The 10298-nt window shown below is 39.4% G+C and overlaps 2 long non-coding RNA genes across 2 annotated transcripts; both read left to right on the top strand.

Moving 5' to 3' along the window:
- The first annotated feature begins 501 nt into the window (after positions 1 to 501).
- Positions 502 to 1853, top strand: LOC117266448 (uncharacterized). The gene is made up of 3 exons (XR_004502491.2): positions 502 to 610; positions 1404 to 1540; positions 1657 to 1853. It is a non-coding gene; the product is annotated as an uncharacterized LOC117266448 (long non-coding RNA).
- A 3703-nt stretch (positions 1854 to 5556) lies between these two features.
- LOC117266401 (uncharacterized) lies at positions 5557 to 6591 on the top strand. The gene is made up of 3 exons (XR_013492118.1): positions 5557 to 5665; positions 6077 to 6213; positions 6327 to 6591. It is a non-coding gene; the product is annotated as an uncharacterized LOC117266401 (long non-coding RNA).
- Positions 6592 to 10298: the final 3707 nt, after the last annotated feature.

Here is a 10298-nt window from a genome sequence, read left to right as displayed (position 1 = left end):
GTCCCGAATCCAGATGTGAAAAGCTTGTAGGCGCTTACCCGAAAAGACTCAGAGGGCTTTCTGCATAAAACTGACATTTCCTGATTTCACCCTGGGAATGAGGCGGGTAACAACAGAAGATACTGATAGCCAAGGGATCAACCCTGCTAATGTGACTAATAATGTTCAAAAACTGATGGTCAGTATTTGCCCTGAAGTATGAAAACTGATGTTTTCAGATTGAGTGGAAAAATATTCTTACAGATTGTAGATACCAATTTATTAAGAGGATTAAATGATCCCTCAACATGCAGACTGGAAGGAGATTATATTGACCACCATTACTTACTGCTATACATGCAATCATCTCTTTGCATGAGAATCTCTATATAGTTTCTAGCTTCCCAAAACTGGTATAACCGGTGTGAAAGGGCACTTATGTCAGAGGAAAAGCAGGACAGAGTACATTTCCAGCATTGTTTTTGACATTTTCTAAGAGAAAAGACTTGGGGGCTTGGGAACAGGGTTTGTCAAGTTGTATTTAAAAAGGTTTGTGTCTGTGCTCTCTTCACAAATTCCTCTCTGCCTCCATCTCAACATCTCTACTTCAGAAAGTTTTCATACAATCTTGGTAAGAGGAAATGTGTTTTTTAAATCTTATTTTATGCAGCAATAATGTTTTAGTAGTTGATACTTGATACATAGCAATATGTGGCAGGAGATACATGAGGAAGCGTTTGGGTGTGGTTTGTGTATTGTTTGGGGTGTGACGTCTAATTGGGATTAACATGTCAATCTGTAGTGAGATTTTACCTGTTCTAATTTGAATAATATATCTCATAGCAGCAATTGCAAATTTGGTGGGATTACAGTAAATCAAGTCAACCAAGAATTCTAGAGGAAAACCAGTTAGTAAGTAGACAGTGAGTAATAGTGCCGAGTCAAAGCCATTCAGCGGGAAGCAGCGTCTAGATGCCTTGAATTGTTTACGAAACTTTTAGAGACTTACGTGTTACACCAAACCGCCAACTTGTTTCTCTGTTGCATTGACTGTACTTGATCATTGTTTAAACCAGTGGTCAGGAGAAATGTTGTATGTACGCCTGACGGACTGAGAAAGATGACAAGGACAAGATTTAAAGTGAAGGAAAATCTGAACTTTTGCTTGTAATAAATATTTTTCTTTGATTCATGACAAATACGAGGAAATGTGTTGGGCTGTAACATTTCTGATCTGAGCAAGCGGCTCATTCAACTCCTCCCAGTGTTTCAGCTGGACGTACCAAAGCAGTAGAGTCCAACCGTAGTGTTTACATTTAGCATGAATCATTATCACATTACTGCATTACCACTGCCATGTAAAATATACAAATAACTAAATGACTGAATAAATAAACACAGTCAACGATGTTTTCTCGTTCCAGCCAACATGGCCCACCTCAGAGAGGCATTGGAATTGCTCACAGACACATTCAAAGAATACGCTGGAAGGGGTGGAGACAAAAACACTATGTCCAAAGCAGAAATTCGTGTCATGCTCCGAAAGGAGTTTCCCAATGCAGTAAGTAGAAAAGATATTTCTCTATCACAACAGTAAGCTGTAATTAACTCCCTGACATATTATGTTTGATATTTAACAATCAACTTACAACTGCTACTGTTTTTTTCTTTCTTAAGAACATGGACACAGCTGAAATGAAGCATTTCTTCAATAAGATGGATGCCGATGGTGATGGTGTTGTTTCTTTCAAAGAGTTTGTCCTTATTGTAAAAGACTTCAAACTGATTTACACTTAAGAATAAATGATTTGGCCACATTGCATCAGTGGCGGATGATGTTGGTGTAAACTGGCAAATAAATAACAGTGCCAGATTGCCTTGTCCTGCCTCATTTAATTTGTACTAAGTGGAAAAAATGCCTCAGTATTACAGTTAATTAATATATATCATTATATCTTTTAAAAAGTTAGAAATTAGTTAAACACATGCTGATTAATCATTGCTGGATGTTATATAGTGACTTAAAATGTGCTGACTGAACGTGTATCACTGATTCTGAATGTCAGAAGTGGTAAATTAAATAGTAGCTACAGCTGTGAGATAAAAGCAGTGGTGTAAAAATATTTTGGTCATTCTTGTTGTGCAGCAACATTTTGGTCTCATGACTTCTGAAAAAAGAGATGGAGTTTTCAAGTTTTTTGCATTTTAAAAGAATAGTGATTTATTTTATGTAGCCTTAACTCTGTGAGTGATCCAGATTTGACTAGCTAACCTTGTACATATGAACAGAATTTTTTATGTCAAGTATGTTTTTACATTATTTTTTCCCCTCATAATTGAGCCTGTTAGGGTGGAACGTTATGTGTGAGGCAAACAGACTGACATCATCACTTCCTGAAAATGATCTTACTGGAATTGTAGTCTTATTTGAGGAGTGAAGCAAATAGCAATGGGTAAAAATGAGTGAGAATTTATGCTCACCCCATGTGATTCATTTGACTTCCCTCCAAAATAAACATGTCACTTCCCTTTTCTTCTTTTCTGGAAGTCCATAAAGTACTAATAGGGTAGAAAATTACTTAATGGACACACGTGAAATTAAAACAATTGTAAAATTTTAAAAAATAAATTAATTAAACAATGGTTCCACCTCAAATATATCAGTGCCAGCTGTTGACTCAAAAAACTGGAGAGGACATGAGAAAAACATCCCACAGCATCATGTTGTTTTACACTATTTGGCTACTTCTCATGTTCAACAAAAAACGAGCAGTAAAACAATGGCTTACAGTTTCTTAAAAAACAATTGACCTTTCGCTAAGCCCCGCTTTGCGATGGTAAGCGTGGAGCCCAAACTGTAACTAACTGCACTCCCTGAAGAAATATTATCATATTTGTGGAAAAATGAAACAGTGATTGCAGAGAGAAGCAGACAGAGGGGTCTACAGTCTGTGTTTGAAGGATATATCCAGGATGTCAAACTGACTCAGCAGCAACAACAGGTTAAAAAGACAAAGATAGTTAGAAGCTAAAGCCGAACTATAGGCTACAGATCACAGTGTAAAAGTGAACCACTACATCACTGCTGATCGCCACACAAGACAATGAATATAAAGGGAAACTTTGCTGATACTGAACCAGCTGCTGTCAAACACTGTTCATCTGCACACACTGTGATGACACACAGCTGGTTGAATATCAGCAAAGTTTCCCTGCTTCCCTTCACTGGTTCCTGTACAGCAGGGTCGGTCTTTGTTTCACTGTTATAATCATTAAAAAGCAAAAGCAGCATGTGTATACATTCAGTAGGCTATATCTTCAGTAGCTAGCTAGCTAACCCTACACTTTTCAGGGTTTGATTTTGGTTTTGGAACAGGGAAGAAACCTCTCCAGGTAACGAGTATCATTAATACACGACGTGCCCCAGGCACAACATTTAGCTCCAAATCCACAAAACCAGCCTGAAAAGGAAGGAAATCTGAAACGACTGCATTAGAATCAATGGAGCACAGCTGTGTTGTTATCAGACCCTGGTCTGAGCCGGCCCCATGCTGTGTTATGATTGGCCGGTCTGCATCCGGGGGCAGGACTCAGCAAAGGGTCAATTACTGCTGGCTGCAGATGGGAATTAACCTTGTGTACACAATGTGTCACTGCAGCTCATATACCATATCATGATCAAGGCCCAGTGGAGGTGTGTGTGGCAGCACCATGGACACACCTGTCCCGTCATGGGTCAAGGCCAGACGGAGCTCTTCACGTGGTCCCCTGCAGTGTCTTGTTACTGCTACGACCCCCAGTCCAAATCCATTCTTACCATTAGCTTAACAGCCCTCCTGGGCTGCTACAAAAAGCTGACTGTTGTGTTGCCTGAAGCAGCTACTGCTCGATAAAAAAGTGATACATAAATCTGAAAAACAGAAATGGAGTAGTTAAGATTTTGCACATTATCATTTCTTTTCTGATATGCTATTGTATTAATCTATCATGTTATTATACTCATGTACAAAACAGTGGTAGCTAATTGAAAATGAACTTTGGGAATTATCATTGGACCAACGCAATGTAGTTGTTGACTGGGAGGATGTCTTCTGTTGCAGTATTTTTCATGTGTTTTCGCCAATAACAGATTAGCATGAAAACACAAGAAGTACACTGAGGTGATAAAACAGATCCTGCAGGAGGACAGCAGAAGCCCGTCCTTCCCTGCCCCTCACCACCACTTCACACCAAGGCTGTAGCCATGGAGTCAACATTGGGGGGGACCAAATCTGCATGCCCCCCCACCCCCTCAAACACACACCCTTACTTCCTGTCATTGAAATTCTAAAGTAAAATATGTACAAATTCACTAACACATGAGAAACGTTTCTTTTTTGCAAAACAATAACCATTCACAACATCAAAATTTCATAAGACTTTACAAAATCACAATAAACAGTTACAGTATAGCCTACGTAACGCTCATATTACATTCTCGTTTTCCACTTTTATTTAGTAATGAATAGAGAGACAAATTTACATGGCCTGCCAGGGACATTACCCATACAGCAGTCTGGCAACAACGTTGATGGCAACCATGGCAACCAGCCATGGCATTTGCTACAGCAACTCCACTTGGACAAACCACATGCAGAACTGCAATACTTGAACTGATAGTAATAATAATGGGGACTTGTTATGTTTAGTTATAATGATGATGATGACATTATGTCGGATGGTGGTATGTGGTTGCCTATCGTAGAATAGCAATGTTGTTGTTTTTCAGTTTCATGTTATATATTGGGGGGGGGACATTTTGGGCATGTATGAACATATAGTCCTGCTTCACACAGACTGCACTTTTCACTCTTGCTTGCCCTGTATATGTCCCTGTTGTAGTATCTCAATCTATTTTTTTTTTTTTTAGAGGACTGAAAAAATATTAAGAAATGATAGTGAAATTTGCCAATTCTGTATTCTAAACAATTAATCTTGTTTGAATTTGGATTTCTCTCTTCCCTTTAAAAATAGAGGAGGAGTGACCTCCTCTGCCTCTGTGGACCAGCCTCCTCTGGTGTTAATAATCAAAGAGTGTAACATGGCCTATAAAATATTTGAAGAATAAATTTTAATATTTTAATTTTCTGACTTATAGTTCTTGTACAAGTTGATTGCTTTGCGCTGGGGACATGGTGAAACTGAGCACTTGTACCAAAACAAGCTCAGTACAGTTCAATAAAGTGCATTATTCTCTCTAATAAAGAAGACCTTCCTCTGTAATTCAAGCCATTTGTTATGAGGTACTATTTTCTATCTCTGGATCACCACAATGTCATTATAGTTGCTGATGGTTAGGGAGGACGACCTCTGTTGCAGCATCATTCCCTTATCGGATTAACTAAAAGGACGTGATATTGATCACCGTTACATGCAACCATCTACTTGCATGAGAATTCCTATATGAACTGTAGCTTCCCAAAACTGGTATAACTGGTGTGAAAGGGCACTTATGTCAGAGGAAAAGCAGGACAGAGTACATTCCAGCATTGCTTTTTGACATTTTGTAGGAGGAAAGACAGAAAGAGGGGTGGGCGCTTTGAAAGAGGGTTTGTCAACCTGTATCTAAAAAGGTTTGTGTCCGTGCTGTCTTCACAAATCCCTCTCTGCCTCCATCTCAGCATCTTGAGGTTATCATACAATTTCGGTAAGTGGAAATATGTTTTAATTACAGCATTAACCATTTTGCAATTATCTAAATATCTGATACCTGATTTGTAGTAATACAGGGCATGACATGTATGAATGAGCTCTCGGATGTGGTTTGTGTACGTCTGAATATTAACATGTAAATCTATAGTAAGATTATGACAGTTCTAGTTGTAGTAGAGACAATCAAGATACTGATTGGAAATTGGTGAAGAAAGGCAACCAGGAATTCTGGGGAAAAAACAGTTAATAAGTGCACAGTGTGTGACAGCGGTAAAGCCACAGCCATTCACAAGAAACAACTTGCCTTTATTGGTTAATTACCACATCACTGCATTACCCCAGCCGTGAACATGAATAGATAAATAAACCATGATATACATAGTCTACACAATTTTTCTTTTTCCAGCCAACATGTCAAGGATCGCGGATGCAATGGATCTCCTCATGACCACCTTTCATAATTACACTGGACCACAAGGAAACTACATCACTTTGACCAAAAACGACTTCACCAAACTGCTCCATGAAGAGTTTCCTGAAGTAGTAAGTAGAAAAGATGTAACTATTGTGGCAGAGAGCTGTGGATGCCTTTCTGACACGTGTTCCATGTTTTACAATCTACTTACAACTTGGACTGTTTTTCTTTCTTTCTTTAGGACTACAGCTCAGATGATATGGAGAGTTTCTTCAGCAAGCTGGATGCCAATGGTGACAATGCTGTTTCTTTCAAAGAGTTTGTTGACATTATCACAGAGTTCGACCTGATATGCACCAGCAAATGAACGATTTGGCCACATTGCCTTCGGGCTGGCACTGAAGAGTGACAGCGGTCGTTTTGTAACAGCGCTAGTTAAGCTAATGTAACAGTGCTCACTGTGATGTGAACTGGCAAATAAACAATTTGGCCATGTTGCTTCAGAACTTTCTTGTCTTATTTAATTTGTACTAAATGGAAAAAATAAAAACAGCGTGATCAAACTTGTCACTATATTACAGTCAATCAATATACATGTCATTATCATGTGTTCAAAGAAGGGAAAACCTTAAACACAGTCAGATGAATCATAGATGGCTTATTATATATTAGCAACTTAAACTGTGCTGACATTGATCATATACCACTGATTCTGAATGTCAGAAGTGACAGATTAAAAAAGTAGCAGTGTAAAAAGCTATTTTGGGGGCAATGCTGTGATGCAGCAACATTTTGGTGAAGAAAAAATGGATGTGTCATGTTCTCTTCTTTTAAGATACACTTCCGTTTTCACAGGAAATTTAATGTTTACATACAGTCTCAAAAGAAATGCACATCATTGGTACAATACCACAAACTGACCTTTTTTTTTCCTTCAACAACTAACACAATTGGTTTGGTTTAGGAAGCAAAAGGAAGTGATTAGGTTTTGGAAAAACAGAACAGGCTTTGGCTTTAGAATCTTACAGGACGCGAATACCGTTCTGTCGGGTGACAAGTCAGTGTTTGTGGGACCCATTCGCCACCTCTCCCTTCCAGTCTACTTGGACTTTAGCTGCCTTAACTTTTGTCCTTGTCCCGCCACGTTTCCCCCTGCTGGCTCCGTTAAACTATAATGGCAACCGGCTGCGTATCATTAAAGGGTGCCTTTTTTTGTTGGTTTCTGACACCGTAAGGTACTGCCCTAGTGCCATATTTCCTCGGAGTGAGACGGTGCTCTATAAGAACCTAGGCCTAACATGTTTAACTGTCTGGAAGACATAGTTTGTCTTAGCTCTGTGAGTGATCCAGATTTAGCTAACTAACCTTCTACACATAAACAGAACTTTAATATCAAGTATGTTTTTACATTTTTCTGATCGCACCGCCTTTCTTAACTTTTTAGCCTGACGGTGGAACTTTAAGATAGAGACAAACAGATTAACATCATGAGACGTGAAAAAAACACTTTGTGCTCACCCTAGATTTACCTCTGAAAATAAGATGTCTCCTCCTGAAACAGGTCTCGATGGAATTGTAGTCTCTCTCTTTTTTTAACTAATAATGAACAGGTTGGAAAGATCGTGATAAGGCTCACAAAAACAATAACAACAACAACAACAAAAACTGTAGCTCTTACTTCTTGTAGAGTACTTTGCACTTGGGACACGGCAAAATCGAGCTCATGTACCAAAACATGTTCATTATTCTGTGTTTATGTCATGGAGAAGGCCATTTTCTCAATCAATCAATCAGTCAATCAGTCAATCAATCAATCAATCAATCGATCAATCAATCATGTCACACACAAGTCACACAAGGTACAACTCCAGTGAAATCTGATCCTGTCAGCTCCCTCAAATTGTGCATTGCAGTCTAGTCCTTTGTTGCTTCTTCTCACATTGTAAGCTGCTGTACAATTGACCTATGGCTAAGCCCCGCCCTCAAATGTGATGCGCCAATCACAGTGCGTATAGCCATTCCCATACACTCGGACATTCTCTGCCTGGACGTCCATTGAAATGCATTACAGCAAGTGAGTTTCGTTTGGTTTTATGAGCTTTTTCTGAGATTTGAGGTTTAAAAATGGTCAAATGGTGTGCATGGGGTACACAAGGTATCCTGAGAGGCTGGGCGACGGGGTGTATTTTTTACCCTTTCATAAACCACATCTCAACCGAGAAAAGTGTCTCATTTGGATTAAGTTGTGTGGTAGACCACAACATCAACTCAATGTGAATAAGAATAACGATGTCTACATTTGTTTTAAGGTAAGTCAACATCGTGTTTGAGGCAACATATTGTCACTTTGCTGGAAAGAAATATAAAGTTATCTTTAACATCTCTAGCTAACGTTAGATAAAGTTAGCCTAACGTTAGCTCCTAGCTGCGTTGTTCATCATGTCACCTTGTTTGCTAGGAGTTCATTAGCCTATTTTGTTCTAGTTTTTGTACTTTGGTGATCGTACATCATTGTTAGCTGTTGTCCAAAGGGCTCTAGTTAAGCTAACGTTAACTTCTGGAGCTTAGCTTCATTAACTTATCTGTAATCGCAGAGATAACAAAGGTTGGCAAACATTATGCTGAATGATTCAATGTAAATACTGTAGCACCAAACTAACAGAGAGACACTCTTGGTAAAGATGGTAAAAAAACATTATCCTTTTGTCATATTCTGAGCCAAAAACCTTAACTTCAGTGGCACTTTGATGCACCACAATTTGATTGTCTCAACTGATCAATTGTACTGTGACACCTGCCATAGCACCGGTCACTAAATGTTGATATTTTGTCAGAGTGAGTGGAGGGGGGCGTGGCTTAGTCATAGGTCAATTGTCCATATTTCCAGACTGGCTGCAGTGACGCGTGTGTCTACAGTGTCCCGGACGCCATGTGTTAAATATTTGACACACTTTAAAGAAGATATGAGGAAGTCATTCATGGGGGCAGAAATAATAAGGTCACTTAAATAGTAGTCAGCTGCAGTTAGTGAAAGCACAAGTGCATCTTGTCCTAACTGAAAATTACCGTTTGACAGTGCTGAGCTAAAGCCATTGAAAAAAAAAGTGAATGGGCAAGATAGCTTTGAGATGCTTTGACTTGTTTAAAAAAAAATTCAGAGACTTTCCTGTCACCACCAAACTACTATTTTCCTTCTCTGTTGCATCGACCATACTTAATTATGTCTCTTGTTTAAACCAGTGGTCACTAGAAATGTAGAGAAAAGATGGCAAGGAAGCAAAAGAAAGAGATTTAAGCCTCATTTTCACCAAGCAGTACGGTACAGTTCAGTTCGGGACGCTTTTTTCTTTTTCCACTGTGAAAAGTTGTGGATGGTACCAATGGAAGCGTTCCATGCCGTCCCCATTTTTGGCCACAGCTCTGTTGGGGTACCTAACACACAGATCTGGTACTAAAAGGTGGAGCTGTGAACACTGCAGTCCACTCATTGGTCAATAGCTGACGGCCACTCTGCTCAGGGCTGAGTTATGGCTGGTTTTGAAACTCATGTGACCACTGTTCATACCGTGGAGAGTTTAATTAGTAGACTGTAACTCTTACAGCAGCTGGTGTCGGAGGAAAAAATAACTTAATTCACTGGGCCAAGTGAAATTTCAACTTGTAATGTTACTCAATGCATGAGTTGACAACGTGAATCAATCATCACACCTTGAATTTCACTGTGACAACTTTGACCATGTTGGATGATGCACACTACAAGTAATGAGTGGATCTTCAAGTGTTTATATGTATTAATTTCGACTGGGTTATGTGCATTGCCTATATTCTTATCCTCACAAAAAAGCGCTGTGGAGCACTGTTCATGTGTACTGCGACAACACTAAACCTGACTGGACTGAATGCACAACCCCGCTATTTTTAAATATCCCACATAGAGAGAGAGACTCTCAGCCTGTTCTGTTTTGTTCTTAAAATGTCGGTGTGCAGCCTCTTTCTGTGGACGATAAATGAAGTGCAGACTTCCCTCTGTGTCGACAGTGAAGAGCCAGGAAATACAGTGAGTGCTGGACGGAGCAGTGAGTGACAACAGCCCCGCCCACAGTTAAGAGTACTGTTTGCAGTGGAAACGCTAGTGTCTATGTATGTATGTCTGAAGGGTTACTGTTGGCTCCAAAGGTACCATACTGAAAGTGTTTGGTGGAAACAGGGCTTA

The sequence above is a fragment of the Epinephelus lanceolatus genome, chromosome 10 (genome assembly GCF_041903045.1).
Source record: "Epinephelus lanceolatus isolate andai-2023 chromosome 10, ASM4190304v1, whole genome shotgun sequence".
Classification (NCBI taxonomy): Eukaryota; Metazoa; Chordata; class Actinopteri; order Perciformes; family Serranidae; genus Epinephelus; species Epinephelus lanceolatus.
Note: the sequence above shows the minus strand (reverse complement) of the source record. Positions and strands in the feature narration are given on the sequence as shown.